Source organism: Ambystoma mexicanum, assembly GCF_040938575.1.
Source record: "Ambystoma mexicanum isolate Mex_15411 chromosome 12 unlocalized genomic scaffold, UKY_AmexF1_1 Mex_chr12_unloc.1, whole genome shotgun sequence".
In the NCBI taxonomy this organism is placed as follows: Eukaryota; Metazoa; Chordata; class Amphibia; order Caudata; family Ambystomatidae; genus Ambystoma; species Ambystoma mexicanum.
Window position 1 is genome coordinate 3,989,180 of NW_027182322.1, and position 20,656 is coordinate 4,009,835.

At 45.8% G+C, this 20,656-nt stretch overlaps 4 non-coding genes across 4 annotated transcripts; all 4 read left to right on the forward strand.

Annotated features, from left to right (window-relative positions):
* The first annotated feature begins 140 nt into the window (after positions 1–140).
* On the forward strand, positions 141–212 carry TRNAH-GUG (transfer RNA histidin (anticodon GUG)). The gene has a single exon. It is a non-coding gene; the product is annotated as a tRNA-His (tRNA).
* An 8,976-nt stretch (positions 213–9,188) lies between these two features.
* TRNAH-GUG (transfer RNA histidin (anticodon GUG)) lies at positions 9,189–9,260 on the forward strand. The gene has a single exon. It is a non-coding gene; the product is annotated as a tRNA-His (tRNA).
* Positions 9,261–11,420: 2,160 nt separating this feature from the next.
* On the forward strand, positions 11,421–11,492 carry TRNAH-GUG (transfer RNA histidin (anticodon GUG)). The gene has a single exon. It is a non-coding gene; the product is annotated as a tRNA-His (tRNA).
* A 2,160-nt stretch (positions 11,493–13,652) lies between these two features.
* TRNAH-GUG (transfer RNA histidin (anticodon GUG)) lies at positions 13,653–13,724 on the forward strand. Its single transcript has one exon. It is a non-coding gene; the product is annotated as a tRNA-His (tRNA).
* Positions 13,725–20,656: the final 6,932 nt, after the last annotated feature.

Genomic DNA, 20,656 nt, shown 5'->3' on the forward strand with positions numbered 1-20,656 from the left:
TGACTGGGGATCAGGTGTCCACTTATTCTCATGGATAACATCACAACCAACCTTTAATTCAAACATGAGTCATGACATCACAGATGGAGTACAGCTTATGATAGAGGTGGAACGTCACATTGTAGCAGCCCAAGTAGTTCGCCGTGATCGTATAGTGGTTAGTACTCTGCGTTGTGGCCGCAGCAACCTCGGTTCGAATCCGAGTCACGGCATTGCGGTGTGGCAATGTCACTGCAGTTGGCCGGATATTTTAGAATTTCCATTAATACATTGGCAATCTCTGTGGAGGACTGAAACAATTCGATATGTCCTGTTACTGTTATGAACCTTTTGTTTCTTTAATGCTCTTTGCACACTTTTTCATCGGGTGACTGTAATGTATTTCAACCAAATCTAATTAAGAGCGCATTATGTGGTGACATTTGCAGTACATGAAACATTATAACACTGCCATTTACGTCAATAACCACTAGCTTGATTAAGACATATGTATTGCTGCGACAGTATTTCCCAGTTACAAATGGGAATAAAAACAACATCCGCGAGGGATTGAACCAACGACATTTAACTGATGTTGCCAATGGAGCGCGTTACAGAGAGCGCAAGGTCCCGCCTTTACAGTCACATGCTGATGATAATACAGATGTTTAAATAAACAGGCATATCTGTGGACTTGTGGTCTTTCTACATTGGGACTCATAGTCTAGTCCTAGGCTATTGTAGGCACTGGCGTATCTTTTAGTGGAATGAGAGGCATTCTGTAGTCGCGTGAAAGGACCTTTCAAGTCAATCTGATCTGTATTGTCCTGTGAAAAAAAGCGTTCTTAGACACAGTGAGGAGTTTTTGGGGATAATGGGAAAATAATTTCCAACTAAATGACAGGAATTTCTTAGTCCAATCATGAGGTGTGCTAGGCTTTTTTGTACTGTGGCGGAAAGAGAGAGAGTATAACAGTCATTATAAATAAAGGGCCAAGGAAGTGACAGTTTATGGAAGGAACAATTTGCACATAGTTTTAGAATGTGGTCAGGAGGAGGACAATGTGCTTACACATATGAAACATTAGAAGGTAGACATTATGGAAGCACATATATTTCTTTATTTTTATTGTATTTGGGGAGAGGGGGTTAATATAGCACGTCCAATGTGGAAAAGTGCTTTTCATAGCACCTTGCAGGTGGGCGACATCTAGAGCTGTGCAGTAGCCACCCATGCTCCAGACGTCAAAGAGAACAAGAAGTTACACATGTTGGAAGTGAGGGTGAGACATTGAGGAGATATGATCCCCGTATGAAGCCGAGAGAAGGAGGAGGCGTGAACGTGCATCCATGTATGCAGGCGAGAAGGGAAGGAGCATTGGTCATGCATCCCTGCATGACGGTGAGACAGGGAGGAGATATGATCCCCGTATGAAGCCGAGAGAAGGAGGAGGCGTGAACGTGCATCCATGTATGCAGGCGAGAAGGGAAGGAGCATTGGTCATGCATCCCTGCATGAGGGTGAGACAGGGAGGAGATATGATCCCCGTATGAAGCCGAGAGAAGGAGGAGGCGTGAACGTGCATCCATGTATGCGGGCGAGACAGGAAGGAGCCTTGGTCATGCATCCCTGCATGAGGGTGAGACAGGGAGGAGATATGATCCCCGTATGAAGCCGAGAGAAGGAGGAGGCGTGAACGTGCATCCATGTATGCGGGCGAGACGGGAAGGAGCATTGGTCATGCATCCCTTCCTGAGGGTGAGACAGGGAGGAGATAAAATCCCCGTATGAAGCCGAGAGAACGAGGAGACATGAACGTGCATCCATGTATGCGGGCGAGAAGGGAAGGAGCATTGGTCATGCATCCCTGCATGAGGGTGAGACAGGGGAGGAGATAAAATCCCTGTATGAAGCCAAGAGAACGAGGCGGCATGAACATGCATCCTTGTATGCAGGTGCGACATGGAGTCATCATGAACATGCATCCCTTTATAAGGACATAACATGGAGGACGCATGAACATGAATGCCTGAATTTTATGGTGGTGGCCTTCGGGTGATTTGGCACGTGCAATTGGTGAAGAGCACTTCTCCTGCGCAAAAAAATAAATGTACTATTAGCACCCCGGAGGGAGCCTCTGCACTTCTTATAGGGAGAAAACTCTGCAATGGAAGGGGACAGGGTCAATAACAGCTGTAAACTCTCACAAGACCATCACTGCTCTCACACTTTCCTGCTCTCAGGCTGGCGGGCCATTATCGGCCCTGGCTGCCGCACGATTGCCAGGTTTGTGTAACTATATTATTTCTAATTGGCTCCACTTTGATGACTTTCATTTGGATTCTGACTTGATTATTGAGATCTTAAATAAGTGACTGGGGATCAGGTGTCCACTTATTCTCATGGATAACATCACAACCAACCTTTAATTCAAACATGAGTCATGACATCACAGATGGAGTACAGCTTATGATAGAGGTGGAACGTCACATTGTAGCAGCCCAAGTAGTTCGCCGTGATCGTATAGTGGTTAGTACTCTGCGTTGTGGCCGCAGCAACCTCGGTTCGAATCTGAGTCACGGCATTGCGGTGAGGCAATGTCACGGCAGTTGGGCAGATATTTTACAATTTCCATTAATACATTGGCAATCTCTGTGGAGGACTGAAACAATTCGATATGTCCTGTTACTGTTATGAACCTTTTGTTTCTTTAATGCTCTTTGCACACTTTTTCATCGGGTGACTGTAATGTATTTCAACCAAATCTAATTAAGAGCGCATTATGTGGTGACATTTGCAGTACATGAAACATTATAACACTGCCATTTACGTCAATAACCACTAGCTTGATTAAGACATATGTATTGCTGCGACAGTATTTCCCAGTTACAAATGGGAATAAAAACAACATCCGCGAGGGATTGAACCAACGACATTTAACTGATGTTGCCAATGGAGCGCGTTACAGAGAGCGCAAGGTCCCGCCTTTACAGTCACATGCTGATGATAATACAGATGTTTAAATAAACAGGCATATCTGTGGACTTGTGGTCTTTCTACATTGGGACTCATAGTCTAGTCCAAGGCTATTGTAGGCACTGGCGTATCTTTTAGTGGAATGAGAGGCATTCTGTAGTCGCGTGAAAGGACCTTTCAAGTCAATCTGATCTGTATTGTCCTGTGAAAAAAAGCGTTCTTAGACACAGTGAGGAGTTTTTGGGGATAATGGGAAAATAATTTCCAACTAAATGACAGGAATTTCTTAGTCCAATCATGAGGTGTGCTAGGCTTTTTTGTACTGTGGCAGAAAGAGAGAGAGTATAACAGTCATTATAAATAAAGGGCCAAGGAAGTGACAGTTTATGGAAGGAACAATTTGCACATAGTTTTAGAATGTGGTCAGGAGGAGGACAATGTGCTTACACATATGAAACATTAGAAGGTAGACATTATGGAAGCACATATATTTCTTTATTTTTATTGTATTTGGGGAGAGGGGGTTAATATAGCACGTCCAATGTGGAAAAGTGCTTTTCATAGCACCTTGCAGGTGGGCGACATCTAGAGCTGTGCAGTAGCCACCCATGCTCCAGACGTCAAAGAGAACAAGAAGTTACACATGTTGGAAGTGAGGGTGAGACATTGAGGAGATATGATCCCCGTATGAAGCCGAGAGAAGGAGGAGGCGTGAACGTGCATCCATGTATGCAGGCGAGAAGGGAAGGAGCATTGGTCATGCATCCCTGCATGACGGTGAGACAGGGAGGAGATATGATCCCCGTATGAAGCCGAGAGAAGGAGGAGGCGTGAACGTGCATCCATGTATGCGGGCGAGACAGGAAGGAGCATTGGTCATGCATCCCTGCATGAGGGTGAGACAGGGAGGAGATATGATCCCCGTATGAAGCCGAGAGAAGGAGGAGGCGTGAACGTGCATCCATGTATGCAGGCGAGAAGGGAAGGAGCATTGGTCATGCATCCCTGCATGAGGGTGAGACAGGGAGGAGATATGATCCCCGTATGAAGCCGAGAGAAGGAGGAGGCGTGAACGTGCATCCATGTATGCGGGCGAGACGGGAAGGAGCATTGATCATGCATCCCTTCCTGAGGGTGAGACAGGGAGGAGATAAAATCCCTGTATGAAGCCGAGAGAACGAGGAGACATGAACGTGCATCCATTTATGCGGGCGAGAAGGGAAGGAGCATTGGTCATACATCCCTGCATGAGGGTGAGACAGGGAGGAGATAAAATCCCTGTATGAAGCCAAGAGAACGAGGCAGCATGAACATGCATCCTTGTATGCAGGTGTGACATGGAGTCATCATGAACATGCATCCCTTTATAAGGACATAACATGGAGGACGCATGAACATAAATGCCTGAATTTTATGGTGGTGGCCTTCGGGCGATTTGGCACGTGCAATTGGTGAAGAGCACTTCTCCTGCGCAAAAAAATAAATGTACTATTAGCACCCCAGAGGGAGCCTCTGCACTTCTTATAGGGAGAAAACTCTGCAATGGAAGGGGACAGGGTCAATAACAGCTGTAAACTCTCACAAGACCATCACTGCTCTCACACTTTCCTGCTCTCAGGCTGGCGGGCCATTATCGGCCCTGGCTGCCGCACCATTGCCAGGTTTGTGTAACTATATTATTTCTAATTGGCTCCACTTTGATGACTTTCATTTGGATTCTGACTTGATTATTGAGATCTTAAATAAGTGACTGGGGATCAGGTGTCCACTTATTCTCATGGATAACATCACAACCAACCTTTAATTCAAACATGAGTCATGACATCACAGATGGAGTACAGCTTATGATAGAGGTGGAACGACACATTGTAGCAGCCCAAGTAGCTCGCCGTGATCGTATAGTGGTTAGTACTCTGCGTTGTGGCCACAGCAACCTTGGTTCGAATCCGAGTCACGGGACTGCGGTGAGGCAATGTCACGGCAGTTGGGCAGATATTTTAGAATTTCCATTAATACATTGGCAATCTCTGTGGAGGACTGAAACAATTCGATATGTCCTGTTACTGTTATGAACCTTTTGTTTCTTTAATGCTCTTTGCACACTTTTTCATCGGGTGACTGTAATGTATTTCAACCAAATCTAATTAAGAGCGCATTATGTGGTGACATTTGCAGTACATGAAACATTATAACACTGCCATTTACGTCAATAACCACTAGCTTGATTAAGACATATGTATTGCAGCGACAGTATTTCCAAGTTACAAATGGGAATAAAAACAACATCCGCGAGGGATTGAACCAACGACATTTAACTGATGTTACCAATGGAGCGCGTTACAGAGAGCGCGAGGTCCCGCCTTTACAGTCACACGCTGATGATAATACAGATGTTTAAATAAACAGGCATATCTGTGGACTTGTGGTCTTTCTACATTGGGACTCGTAGTCTAGTCCTAGGCTATTGTAGGCACTGGCGTATCTTTTAGTGGAATGAGAGGCATTCTGTAGTCGCGTGAAAGGACCTTTCAAGTCAATCTGATCTGTATTGTCCTGTGAAAAAAAGCGTTCTTAGACACAGTGAGGAGTTTTTGGGGATAATGGGAAAATCATTTCCAACTAAATGACAGGAATTTCTTAGTCCAATCATGAGGTGTGCTAGGCTTTTTTATACTGTGGCGGAAAGAGAGAGAGTATAACAGTCATTATAAATAAAGGGCCAAGGAAGTGACAGTTTATGGAAGGAACAATTTGCACATAGTTTTAGAATGTGGTCAGGAGGAGGACAATGTGCTTACACATATGAAACATTAGAAGGTAGACATTATGGAAGCACATATATTTCTTTATTTTTATTGTATTTGGGGAGAGGGGGTTAATATAGCACGTCCAATGTGGAAAAGTGCTTTCCATAGCACCTTGCAGGTGGGCGACATCTAGAGCTGTGCAGTAGCCACCCATGCCCCAGACGTCAAAGAGAACAAGAAGTTACACATGTTGGAAGTGAGGGTGAGACATTGAGGAGATATGATCCCCGTATGAAGCCGAGAAAAGGAGGAGGCGTGAACGTGCATCCATGTATGCAGGCGAGAAGGGAAGGAGCATTGGTCATGCATCCCTGCATGAGGGTGAGACAGGGAGGAGATATGATCCCCGCATGAAGCCGAGAGAAGGAGGAGGCGTGAACGTGCATCCATGTATGCAGGCGAGAAGGGAAGGAGCATTGGTCATGCATCCCTGCATGAGGGTGAGACAGGGAGGAGATAAAATCCCTGTATGAAGCCGAGAGAACGAGGAGACATGAACGTGCATCCATGTATGCGGGCGAGAAGGGAAGGAGCATTGGTCATGCATCCCTGCATGAGGGTGAGACAGGGAGGAGATAAAATCCCTGTATGAAGCCAAGAGAATGAGGCGGCATGAACATGCATCCTTGTATGCAGGTGTGACATGGAGTCATCATGAACATGCATCCCTTTATAAGGACATAACATGGAGGACGCATGAACATGAATGCCTGAATTTTATGGTGGTGGCCTTCGGGTGATTTGGCACGTGCAATTGGTGAAGAGCACTTCTCCTGCGCAAAAAAATAAATTTACTATTAGCACCCCGGAGGGAGCCTCTGCACTTCTTATAGGGAGAAAACTCTGAAATGGAAGGGGACAGGGTCAATAACAGCTGTAAACTCTCACAAGACCATCACTGCTCTCACACTTTCCTGCTCTCAGGCTGGCGGGCCATTATCGGCCCTGGCTGCCGCACGATTGCCAGGTTTGTGTAACTATATTATTTCTAATTGGCTCCACTTTGATGACTTTCATTTGGATTCTGACTTGATTATTGAGATCTTAAATAAGTGACTGGGGATCAGGTGTCCACTTATTCTCCTGGATAACATCACAACCAACCTTTAATTCAAACATGAGTCATGACATCACAGATGGAGTACAGCTTATGATAGAGGTGGAACGACACATTGTAGCAGCCCAAGTAGCTTGCCGTGATCGTATAGTGGTTAGTACTCTGCATTGTGGCCGCAGCAACCTCGGTTCGAATCCGAGTCACGGCATTGCGGTGAGGCAATGTCACGGCAGTTGGGCAGATATTTTAGAATTTCCATTAATACATTGGCAATCTCTGTGGAGGACTGAAACAATTCGATATGTCCTGTTACTGTTATGAACCTTTTGTTTCTACAATGCTCTTTGCACACTTTTTCATCGGGTGACTGTAATGTATTTCAACCAAATCTAATTAAGAGCGCATTATGTGGTGACATTTGCAGTACATGAAACATTATAACACTGCCATTTACGTCAATAACCACTAGCTTGATTAAGACATATGTATTGCAGCGACAGTATTTCCCAGTTACAAATGGGAATAAAAACAACATCCGCGAGGGATTGAACCAACGACATTTAACTGATGTTGCCAATGGAGCGCGTTACAGAGAGCGCGAGGTCCCGCCTTTACAGTCACACGCTGATGATAATACAGATGTTTAAATAAACAGGCATATCTGTGGACTTGTGGTCTTTCTACATTGGGACTCATAGTCTAGTCCTAGGCTATTGTAGGCACTGGCGTATCTTTTAGTGGAATGAGAGGCATTCTGTAGTCGCGTGAAAGGACCTTTCAAGTCAATCTGATCTGTATTGTCCTGTGAAAAAAAGCGTTCTTAGACACAGTGAGGAGTTTTTGGGGATAATGGGAAAATCATTTCCAACTAAATGACAGGAATTTCTTAGTCCAATCATGAGGTGTGCTAGGCTTTTTTATACTGTGGCGGAAAGAGAGAGAGTATAACAGTCATTATAAATAAAGGGCCAAGGAAGTGACAGTTTATGGAAGGAACAATTTGCACATAGTTTTAGAATGTGGTCAGGAGGAGGACAATGTGCTTACACATATGAAACATTAGAAGGTAGACATTATGGAAGCACATATATTTCTTTATTTTTATTGTATTTGGGGAGAGGGGGTTAATATAGCACGTCCAATGTGGAAAAGTGCTTTCCATAGCACCTTGCAGGTGGGCGACATCTAGAGCTGTGCAGTAGCCACCCATGCCCCAGACGTCAAAGAGAACAAGAAGTTACACATGTTGGAAGTGAGGGTGAGACATTGAGGAGATATGATCCCCGTATGAAGCCGAGAAAAGGAGGAGGCGTGAACGTGCATCCATGTATGCAGGCGAGAAGGGAAGGAGCATTGGTCATGCATCCCTGCATGAGGGTGAGACAGGGAGGAGATATGATCCCCGTATGAAGCCGAGAGAAGGAGGAGGCGTGAACGTGCATCCATGTATGCAGGCGAGAAGGGAAGGAGCATTGGTCATGCATCCCTGCATGAGGGTGAGACAGGGAGGAGATATGATCCCCGTATGAAGCCGAGAGAAGGAGGAGGCGTGAACGTGCATCCATGTATGCGGGCGAGACGGGAAGGAGCATTGATCATGCATCCCTTCCTGAGGGTGAGACAGGGAGGAGATAAAATCCCTGTATGAAGCCGAGAGAACGAGGAGACATGAACGTGCATCCATGTATGCGGGCGAGAAGGGAAGGAGCATTGGTCATGCATCCCTGCATGAGGGTGAGACAGGGAGGAGATAAAATCCCTGTATGAAGCCAAGAGAATGAGGCGGCATGAACATGCATCCTTGTATGCAGGTGTGACATGGAGTCATCATGAACATGCATCCCTTTATAAGGACATAACATGGAGGACGCATGAACATGAATGCCTGAATTTTATGGTGGTGGCCTTCGGGTGATTTGGCACGTGCAATTGGTGAAGAGCACTTCTCCTGCGCAAAAAAATAAATTTACTATTAGCACCCCGGAGGGAGCCTCTGCACTTCTTATAGGGAGAAAACTCTGCAATGGAAGGGGACAGGGTCAATAACAGCTGTAAACTCTCACAAGACCATCACTGCTCTCACACTTTCCTGCTCTCAGGCTGGCGGGCCATTATCGGCCCTGGCTGCCGCACGATTGCCAGGTTTGTGCAACTATATTATTTCTAATTGGCTCCACTTTGATGACTTTCATTTGGATTCTGACTTGATTATTGAGATCTTAAATAAGTGACTGGGGATCAGGTGTCCACTTATTCTCCTGGATAACATCACAACCAACCTTTAATTCAAACATGAGTCATGACATCACAGATGGAGTACAGCTTATGATAGAGGTGGAACGACACATTGTAGCAGCCCAAGTAGCTCGCCGTGATCGTATAGTGGTTAGTACTCTGCGTTGTGGCCGCAGCAACCTCGGTTCGAATCCGAGTCACGGCATTGCGGTGAGGCAATGTCACGGCAGTTGGGCAGATATTTTAGAATTTCCATTAATACATTGGCAATCTCTGTGGAGGACTGAAACAATTCGATATGTCCTGTTACTGTTATGAACCTTTTGTTTCTTTAATGCTCTTTGCACACTTTTTCATCGGGTGACTGTAATGTATTTCAACCAAATCTAATTAAGAGCGCATTATGTGGTGACATTTGCAGTACATGAAACATTATAACACTGCCATTTACGTCAATAACCACTAGCTTGATTAAAACATATGTATTGCAGCGACAGTATTTCCCAGTTACAAATGGGAATAAAAACAACATCCGCGAGGGATTGAACCAACGACATTTAACTGATGTTGCCAATGGAGCGCGTTACAGAGAGCGCGAGGTCCCGCCTTTACAGTCACACGCTGATGATAATACAGATGTTTAAATAAACAGGCATATCTGTGGACTTGTGGTCTTTCTACATTGGGACTCATAGTCTAGTCCTAGGCTATTGTAGGCACTGGCGTATCTTTTAGTGGAATGAGAGGCATTCTGTAGTCGCGTGAAAGGACCTTTCAAGTCAATCTGATCTGTATTGTCCTGTGAAAAAAAGCGTTCTTAGACACAGTGAGGAGTTTTTGGGGATAATGGGAAAATCATTTCCAACTAAATGACAGGAATTTCTTAGTCCAATCATGAGGTGTGCTAGGCTTTTTTATACTGTGGCGGAAAGAGAGAGAGTACAACAGTCATTATAAATAAAGGGCCAAGGAAGTGACAGTTTATGGAAGGAACAATTTGCACATAGTTTTAGAATGTGGTCAGGAGGAGGACAATGTGCTTACACATATGAAACATTAGAAGGTAGACATTATGGAAGCACATATATTTCTTTATTTTTATTGTATTTGGGGAGAGGGGGTTAATATAGCACGTCCAATGTGGAAAAGTGCTTTCCATAGCACCTTGCAGGTGGGCGACATCTAGAGCTGTGCAGTAGCCACCCATGCCCCAGACGTCAAAGAGAACAAGAAGTTACACATGTTGGAAGTGAGGGTGAGACATTGAGGAGATATGATCCCCGTATGAAGCCGAGAAAAGGAGGAGGCGTGAACGTGCATCCATGTATGCAGGCGAGAAGGGAAGGAGCATTGGTCATGCATCCCTGCATGAGGGTGAGACAGGGAGGAGATATGATCCCCGTATGAAGCCGAGAGAAGGAGGAGGCGTGAACGTGCATCCATGTATGCAGGCGAGAAGGGAAGGAGCATTGGTCATGCATCCCTGCATGAGGGTGAGACAGGGAGGAGATATGATCCCCGTATGAAGCCGAGAGAAGGAGGAGGCGTGAACGTGCATCCATGTATGCGGGCGAGACGGGAAGGAGCATTGATCATGCATCCCTTCCTGAGGGTGAGACAGGGAGGAGATAAAATCCCTGTATGAAGCCGAGAGAACGAGGAGACATGAACGTGCATCCATGTATGCGGGAGAGAAGGGAAGGAGCATTGGTCATGCATCCCTGCATGAGGGTGAGACAGGGAGGAGATAAAATCCCTGTATGAAGCCAAGAGAATGAGGCGGCATGAACATGCATCCTTGTATGCAGGTGTGACATGGAGTCATCATGAACATGCATCCCTTTATAAGGACATAACATGGAGGACGCATGAACATGAATGCCTGAATTTTATGGTGGTGGCCTTCGGGTGATTTGGCACGTGCAATTGGTGAAGAGCACTTCTCCTGCGCAAAAAAATAAATTTACTATTAGCACCCCGGAGGGAGCCTCTGCACTTCTTATAGGGAGAAAACTCTGCAATGGAAGGGGACAGGGTCAATAACAGCTGTAAACTCTCACAAGACCATCACTGCTCTCACACTTTCCTGCTCTCAGGCTGGCGGGCCATTATCGGCCCTGGCTGCCGCACCATTGCCAGGTTTGTGTAACTATATTATTTCTAATTGGCTCCACTTTGATGACTTTCATTTGGATTCTGACTTGATTATTGAGATCTTAAATAAGTGACTGGGGATCAGGTGTCCACTTATTCTCATGGATAACATCACAACCAACCTTTAATTCAAACATGAGTCATGACATCACAGATGGAGTACAGCTTATGATAGAGGTGGAACGACACATTGTAGCAGCCCAAGTATCTCGCCGTGATCGTATAGTGGTTAGTACTCTGCGTTGTGGCCGCAGCAACCTCGGTTCGAATCCGAGTCACGGCATTGCGGTGAGGCAATGTCACGGCAGTTGGGCAGATATTTTAGAATTTCCATTAATACATTGGCAATCTCTGTGGAGGACTGAAACAATTCGATATGTCCTGTTACTTTTATGAACCTTTTGTTTCTTTAATGCTCTTTGCACACTTTTTCATCGGGTGACTGTAATGTATTTCAACCAAATCTAATTAAGAGCGCATTATGTGGTGACATTTGCAGTACATGAAACATTATAACACTGCCATTTACGTCAATAACCACTAGCTTGATTAAGACATATGTATTGCAGCGACAGTATTTCCCAGTTACAAATGGGAATAAAAACAACATCCGCGAGGGATTGAACCAACGACATTTAACTGATGTTGCCAATGGAGCGCGTTACAGAGAGCGCGAGGTCCCGCCTTTACAGTCACACGCTGATGATAATACAGATGTTTAAATAAACAGGCATATCTGTGGACTTGTGGTCTTTCTACATTGGGACTCATAGTCTAGTCCTAGGCTATTGTAGGCACTGGCGTATCTTTTAGTGGAATGAGAGGCATTCTGTAGTCGCGTGAAAGGACCTTTCAAGTCAATCTGATCTGTATTGTCCTGTGAAAAAAAGCGTTCTTAGACACAGTGAGGAGTTTTTGGGGATAATGGGAAAATCATTTCCAACTAAATGACAGGAATTTCTTAGTCCAATCATGAGGTGTGCTAGGCTTTTTTATACTGTGGCGGAAAGAGAGAGAGTATAACAGTCATTATAAATAAAGGGCCAAGGAAGTGACAGTTTATGGAAGGAACAATTTGCACATAGTTTTAGAATGTGGTCAGGAGGAGGACAATGTGCTTACACATATGAAACATTAGAAGGTAGACATTATGGAAGCACATATATTTCTTTATTTTTATTGTATTTGGGGAGAGGGGGTTAATATAGCACGTCCAATGTGGAAAAGTGCTTTCCATAGCACCTTGCAGGTGGGCGACATCTAGAGCTGTGCAGTAGCCACCCATGCCCCAGACGTCAAAGAGAACAAGAAGTTACACATGTTGGAAGTGAGGGTGAGACATTGAGGAGATATGATCCCCGTATGAAGCCGAGAGAAGGAGGAGGCATGAACGTGCATCCATGTATGCAGGCAAGAAGGGAAGGAGCATTGGTCATGCATCCCTGCATGAGGGTGAGACAGGGAGGAGATATGATCCCCGTATGAAGCCGAGAGAAGGAGGAGGCGTGAACGTGCATCCATGTATGCGGGCGAGACAGGAAGGAGCATTGGTCATGCATCCCTGCATGAGGGTGAGACAGGGAGGAGATATGATCCCCGTATGAAGCCGAGAGAAGGAGGAGGCGTGAACGTGCATCCATGTATGCAGGCGAGAAGGGAAGGAGCATTGGTCATGCATCCCTGCATGAGGGTGAGACAGGGAGGAGATATGATCCCCGTATGAAGCCGAGAGAAGAAGGAGGCGTGAACGTGCATCCATGTATGCGGGCGAGAAGGGAAGGAGCATTGGTCATGCATCCCTGCATGAGGGTGAGACAGGGAGGAGATAAAATCCCTGTATGAAGCCAAGAGAACGAGGCGGCATGAACATGCATCCTTGTATGCAGGTGTGACATGGAGTCATCATGAACATGCATCCCTTTATAAGGACATAACATGGAGGACGCATGAACATGAATGCCTGAATTTTATGGTGGTGGCCTTCGGGTGATTTGGCACGTGCAATTGGTGAAGAGCACTTCTCCTGCGCAAAAAAATAAATGTACTATTAGCACCCCGGAGGGAGCCTCTGCACTTCTTATAGGGAGAAAACTCTGCAATGGAAGGGGACAGGGTCAATAACAGCTGTAAACTCTCACAAGACCATCACTGCTCTCACACTTTCCTGCTCTCAGGCTGGCGGGCCATTATCGGCCCTGGCTGCCGCACGATTGCCAGGTTTGTGTAACTGTATTATTTCTAATTGGCTCCACTTTGATGACTTTCATTTGGATTCTGACTTGATTATTGAGATCTTAAATAAGTGACTGGGGATCAGGTGTCCACTTATTCTCATGGATAACATCACAACCAACCTTTAATTCAAACATGAGTCATGACATCACAGATGGAGTACAGCTTATGATAGAGGTGGAACGTCACATTGTAGCAGCCCAAGTAGCTCGCCGTGATCGTATAGTGGTTAGTACTCTGCGTTGTGGCCGCAGCAACCTTGGTTCGAATCCGAGTCACGGCATTGCGGTGAGGCAATGTCACGGCAGTTGGGCAGATATTTTAGAATTTCCATTAATACATTGGCAATCTCTGTGGAGGACTGAAACAATTCGATATGTCCTGTTACTGTTATGAACCTTTTGTTTCTTTAATGCTCTTTGCACACTTTTTCATTGGGTGACTGTAATGTATTTCAACCAAATCTAATTAAGAGCGCATTATGTGGTGACATTTGCAGCACATGAAACATTATAACACTGCCATTTACGTCAATAACCACTAGCTTGATTAAGACATATGTATTGCAGCGACAGTATTTCCCAGTTACAAATGGGAATAAAAACAACATCCGCGAGGGATTGAACCAACGACATTTAACTGATGTTGCCAATGGAGCGCGTTACAGAGAGCGCGAGGTCCCGCCTTTACAGTCACACGCTGATGATAATACAGATGTTTAAATAAACAGGCATATCTGTGGACTTGTGGTCTTTCTACATTGGGAGTCATAGTCTAGTCCTAGGCTATTGTAGGCACTGGCGTATCTTTTAGTGGAATGAGAGGCATTCTGTAGTCGCGTGAAAGGACCTTTCAAGTCAATCTGATCTGTATTGTCCTGTGAAAAAAAGCGTTCTTAGACACAGTGAGGAGTTTTTGGGGATAATGGGAAAATCATTTCCAACTAAATGACAGGAATTTCTTAGTCCAATCATGAGGTGTGCTAGGCTTTTTTATACTGTGGCGGAAAGAGAGAGAGTATAACAGTCATTATAAGTAAAGGGCCAAGGAAGTGACAGTTTATGGAAGGAACAATTTGCACATAGTTTTAGAATGTGGTCAGGAGGAGGACAATGTGCTTACACATATGAAACATTAGAAGGTAGACATTATGGAAGCACATATATTTCTTTATTTTTATTGTATTTGGGGAGGGGGGGTTAATATAGCACGTCCAATGTGGAAAAGTGATTTCCATAGCACCTTGCAGGTGGGCGACATCTAGAGCTGTGCAGTAGCCACCCATGCCCCAGACGTCAAAGAGAACAAGAAGTTACACATGTTGGAAGTGAGGGTGAGACATTGAGGAGATATGATCCCCGTATGAAGCCGAGAGAAGGAGGAGGCGTGAACGTGCATCCATGTATGCAGGCGAGAAGGGAAGGAGCATTGGTCATGCATCCCTGCATGAGGGTGAGACAGGGAGGAGATATGATCCCCGTATGAAGCCGAGAGAAGGAGGACGCGTGAACGTGCATCCATGTATGCGGGCGAGACAGGAAGGAGCATTGGTCATGCATCCCTGCATGAGGGTGAGACAGGGAGGAGATATGATCCCCGTATGAAGCCGAGAGAAGGAGGAGGCGTGAACATGCATCCATGTATGCAGGCGAGAAGGGAAGGAGCATTGGTCATACATCCCTGCATGAGGGTGAGACAGGGAGGAGATATGATCCCCGTATGAAGCCGAGAGAAGGAGGAGGCGTGAACGTGCATCCATGTATGCGGGCGAGACAGGAAGGAGCATTGGTCATGCATCCCTGCATGAGGGTGAGACAGGGAGGAGATATGATCCCCGTATGAAGCTGAGAGAAGGAGGAGGCGTGAACGTGCATCCATGTATGCGGGCGAGACGGGAAGGAGCATTGGTCATGCATCCCTTCCTGAGGGTGAGACAGGGAGGAGATAAAATCCCTGTATGAAGCCGAGAGAACGAGGAGACATGAACGTGCATCCATGTATGCGGGCGAGAAGGGAAGGAGCATTGGTCATGCATCCCTGCATGAGGGTGAGACAGGGAGGAGATAAAATCCCTGTATGAAGCCAAGAGAACGAGGCGGCTTGAACATGCATCCTTGTATGCAGGTGTGACATGGAGTCATCATGAACATGCATCCCTTTATAAGGACATAACATGGAGGACGCATGAACATGAATGCCTGAATTTTATGGTGGTGGCCTTCGGGTGATTTGGCACGTGCAATTGGTGAAGAGCACTTCTCCTGCGCAAAAAAATAAATGTACTATTAGCACCCCGGAGGGAGCCTCTGCACTTCTTATAGGGAGAAAACTCTGAAATGGAAGGGGACAGGGTCAATAACAGCTGTAAACTCTCACAAGACCATCACTGCTCTCACACTTTCCTGCTCTCAGGCTGGCGGGCCATTATCGGCCCTGGCTGCCGCACCATTGCCAGGTTTGTGTAACTATATTATTTCTAATTGGCTCCACTTTGATGACTTTCATTTGGATTCTGACTTGATTATTGAGATCTTAAATAAGTGACTGGGGATCAGGTGTCCACTTATTCTCATGGATAACATCACAACCAACCTTTAATTCAAACATGAGTCATGACATCACAGATGGAGTACAGCTTATGATAGAGGTGGAACGTCACATTGTAGCAGCCCAAGTAGCTCGCCGTGATCGTATAGTGGTTAGTACTCTGCGTTGTGGCCGCAGCAACCTCGGTTGGAATCCGAGTCACGGCATTGCGGTGAGGCAATGTCACCGCAGTTGGGCAGATATTTTAGAATTTCCATTAATACATTGGCAATCTCTGTGGAGGACTGAAACAATTCGATATGTCCTGTTACTGTTATGAACCTTTTGTTTCTTTAATGCTCTTTGCACACTTTTTCATCGGGTGACTGTAATGTATTTCAACCAAATCTAATTAAGAGCGCATTATGTGGTGCCATTTGCAGTACATGAAACATTATAACACTGCCATTTACGTCAATAACCACTAGCTTGATTAAGACATATGTATTGCAGCGACAGTATTTCCCAGTTACAAATGGGAATAAAAACAACATCCGCGAGGGATTGAACCAACGACATTTAACTGATGTTGCCAATGGAGCGCGTTACAGAGAGCGCGAGGTCCCGCCTTTACAGTCACACGCTGATGATAATACAGATGTTTAAATAAACAGGCATATCTGTGGACTTGTGGTCTTTCTACATTGGGACTCATAGTCTAGTCCTAGGCTATTGTAGGCACTGGTGTATCTTTTAGTGGAATGAGAGGCATTCTATAGTCGCGTGAAAGGACCTTTCATGTCAATCTGATCTGTATTGTCCTGTGAAAAAAAGCGTTCTTAGACACAGTGAGGAGTTTTTGGGGATAATGGGAAAATCATTTCCAACTAAATGACAGGAATTTCTTAGTCCAATCATGAGGTGTGCTAGGCTTTTTTATACTGTGGCGGAAAGAGAGAGAGTATAACACTCATTATAAATAAAGGGCCAAGGAAGTGACAGTTTATGGAAGGAACAATTTGCACATAGTTTTAGAATGTGGTCAGGAGGAGGACAATGTGCTTACACATATGAAACATTAGAAGGTAGACATTATGGAAGCACATATATTTCTTTATTTTTATTGTATTTGGGAAGAGGGGGTTAATATAGCACGTCCAATGTGGAAAAGTGCTTTCCATAGCACCTTGCAGGGGGGCGACATCTAGAGCTGTGCAGTAGCCACCCATGCCCCAGACGTCAAAGAGAACAAGAAGTTACACATGTTGGAAGTGAGGGTGAGACATTGAGGAGATATGATCCCCGAATGAAGCCGAGAGAAGGAGGAGGCGTGAACGTGCATCCATGTATGCAGGCGAGAAGGGAAGGAGCATTGGTCATGCATCCCTGCATGAGGGTGAGACAGGGAGGAGATATGATCCCCGTATGAAGGCGAGAGAAGGAGGAGGCGTGAACGTGCATCCATGTATGCGGGCGAGACAGGAAGGAGCATTGGTCATGCATCCCTGCATGAGGGTGAGACAGGGAGGAGATATGATCCCCGTATGAAGCCGAGAGAAGGAGGAGGCGTGAACGTGCATCCATGTATGCAGGCGAGAAGGGAAGGAGCATTGGTCATGCATCCCTGCATGAGGGTGAGACAGGGAGGAGATATGATCCCCGTATGAAGCCGAGAGAAGGAGGAGGCGTGAACGTGCATCCATGTATGCGGGCGAGATAGGAAGGAGCATTGGTCATGCATCCCTGCATGGGGGTGAGACAGGGAGGAGATATGATCCCCGTATGAAGCCGAGAAAAGGAGGAGGCGTGAACGTGCATCCATGTATGCGGGCGAGACGGGAAGGAGCATTGGTCATGCATCCCTTCCTGAGGGTGAAACAGGGAGGAGATAAAATCCCCGTATGAAGCCGAGAGAACGAGGAGACATGAACGTGCATCCATGTATGCGGGCGAGAAGGGAAGGAGCATTGGTCATGCATCCCTGCATGAGGGTGAGACAGGGAGGAGATAAAATCCCTGTATGAAGCCAAGAGAATGAGGCGGCATGAACATGCATCCTTGTATGCAGGTGTGACATGGAGTCATCATGAACATGCATCCCTTTATAAGGACATAACATGGAGGACGCATGAACATGAATGCCTGAATTTTATGGTGGTGGCCTACGGGTGATTTGGCACGTGCAATTGGTGAAGAGCACTTCTCCTGCGCAAAAAAATAAATGTACTATTAGCACCCCGGAGGGAGCCTCTGCACTTCTTATAGGGAGAAAACTCTGCAATGAAAGGGGACAGGGTCAATAACAGCTGTAAACTCTCACAAGACCATCACTGCTCTCACACTTTCCTGCTCTCAGGCTGGCGGGCCATTATCGGCCCTGGCTGCCGCACCATTGCCAGGTTTGTGTAACTATATTATTTCTAATTGGCTCCACTTTGATGACTTTCATTTGGATTCTGACTTGATTATTGAGATCTTAAATAAGTGACTGGGGATCAGGTGTCCACTTATTCTCATGGATAACATCACAACCAACCTTTAATTCAAACATGAGTCATGACATCACAGATGGAGTACAGCTTATGACAGAGGTGGGACATCACATTGTGGCAGCCCAAGTAGCTCGCCGTGATCGTATAGTGGTTAGTACTCTGTGTTGTGGCCGCAGCAACCTCCGTTCGAATCCGAGTCACGGCATTGCGGTGAGGCAATGTGACGGCAGTTGGGCAGATATTTTAGAATTTCCATTAATACATTGGGAATCTCTGTGGAGGACTGAAACAATTCGATATGTCCTGTTACTGTTATGAACCTTTTGTTTCTTTAATGCTCTTTGCACACTTTTTCATCGGGTGACTGTAATGTATTTCAACCAAATCTAATTAAGAGCGCATTATGTGGTGACATTTGCAGTACATGAAACATTATAACACTGCCATTTACGTCAATAACCACTAGCTTGATTAAGACATATGTATTGCAGCAACAGTATTTCCCAGTTACAAATGGGAATAAAAACAACATCCGCGAGGGATTGAACCAACGACATTTAACTGATGTTGCCAATGGAGCGCGTTACAGAGAGCGCGAGGTCCCGCCTTTACAGTCACACGCTGATGATAATACAGATGTTTAAATAAACAGGCATATCTGTGGACTTGTGGTCTTTCTACATTGGGACTCATAGTCTAGTCCTAGGCTATTGTAGGCACTGGCGTATCTTTTAGTGGAATGAGAGGCATTCTGTAGTCGCGTGAAAGGACCTTTCAAGTCAATCTGATCTGTATTGTCCTGTGAAAAAAAGCGTTCTTAGACACAGTGAGGAGTTTTTGGGGATAATGGGAAAATCATTTCCAACTAAATGACAGGAATTTCTTAGTCCAATCATGAGGTGTGCTAGGCTTTTTTATACTGTGGCGGAAAGAGAGAGAGTATAACAGTCATTATAAATAAAGGGCCAAGGAAGTGACAGTTTATGGAAGGAACAATTTGCACATAGTTTTAGAATGTGGTCAGGAGGAGGACAATGTGCTTACACATATGAAACATTAGAAGGTAGACATTATGGAAGCACATATATTTCTTTATTTTTATTGTATTTGGGGAGAGGGGGTTAATATAGCACGTCCAATGTGGAAAAGTGCTTTCCATAGCACCTTGCAGGTGGGCGACATCTAGAGCTGTGCAGTAGCCACCCATGCCCCAGACGTCAAAGAGAACAAGAAGTTACACATGTTGGAAGTGAGGGTGAGACATTGAGGAGATATGATCCCCGTATGAAGCCGAGAGAAGGAGGAGGCGTGAACGTGCATCCATGTATGCAGGCGAGAAGGGAAGGAGCATTGGTCATGCATCCCTGCATGAGGGTGAGACAGGGAGGAGATATGATCCCCGTATGAAGCCGAGAGAAGGAGGAGGCGTGAACGTGCATCCATGTATGCGGGCGAGACAGGAAGGAGCATTGGTCATGCATCCCTGCATGAGGGTGAGACAGGGAGGAGATATGATCCCCGTATGAAGCCGAGAGAAGGAGGAGGCGTGAACGTGCATCCATGTATGCAGGCGAGAAGGGAAGGAGCATTGGTCATGCATCCCTGCATGAGGGTGAGACAGGGAGGAGATATGATCCCCGTATGAAGCCGAGAGAAGGAGGAGGCGTGAACGTGCATCCATGCATGCGGGCGAGACAGGAAGGAGCATTGGTCATGCATCCCTGCATGAGGGTGAGACAGGGAGGAGATATGATCCCCGTATGAAGCCGAGAGAAGGAGGAGGCATGAACGTGCATCCATGTATGCGGGCGAGACGGGAAGGAGCATTGGTCATGCATCCCTTCCTGAGGGTGAGACAGGGAGGAGATAAAATCCCCGTATGAAGCCAAGAGAATGAGGAGACATGAACGTGCATCCATGTATGCGGGCGAGAAGGGAAGGAGCATTGGTCATGCATCCCTGCATGAGGGTGAGACAGGGAGGAGATAAAATCCCTGTATGAAGCCAAGAAAACGAGGCGGCATGAACATGCATCCTTGTATGCAGGTGTGACATGGAGTCATCATGAACATGCATCCCTTTATAAGGACATAACATGGAGGACGCATGAACATGAATGCCTGAATTTTATGGTGGTGGCCTTCGGGTGATTTGGCACGTGCAATTGGTGAAGAGCACTTCTCCTGCGCAAAAAAAT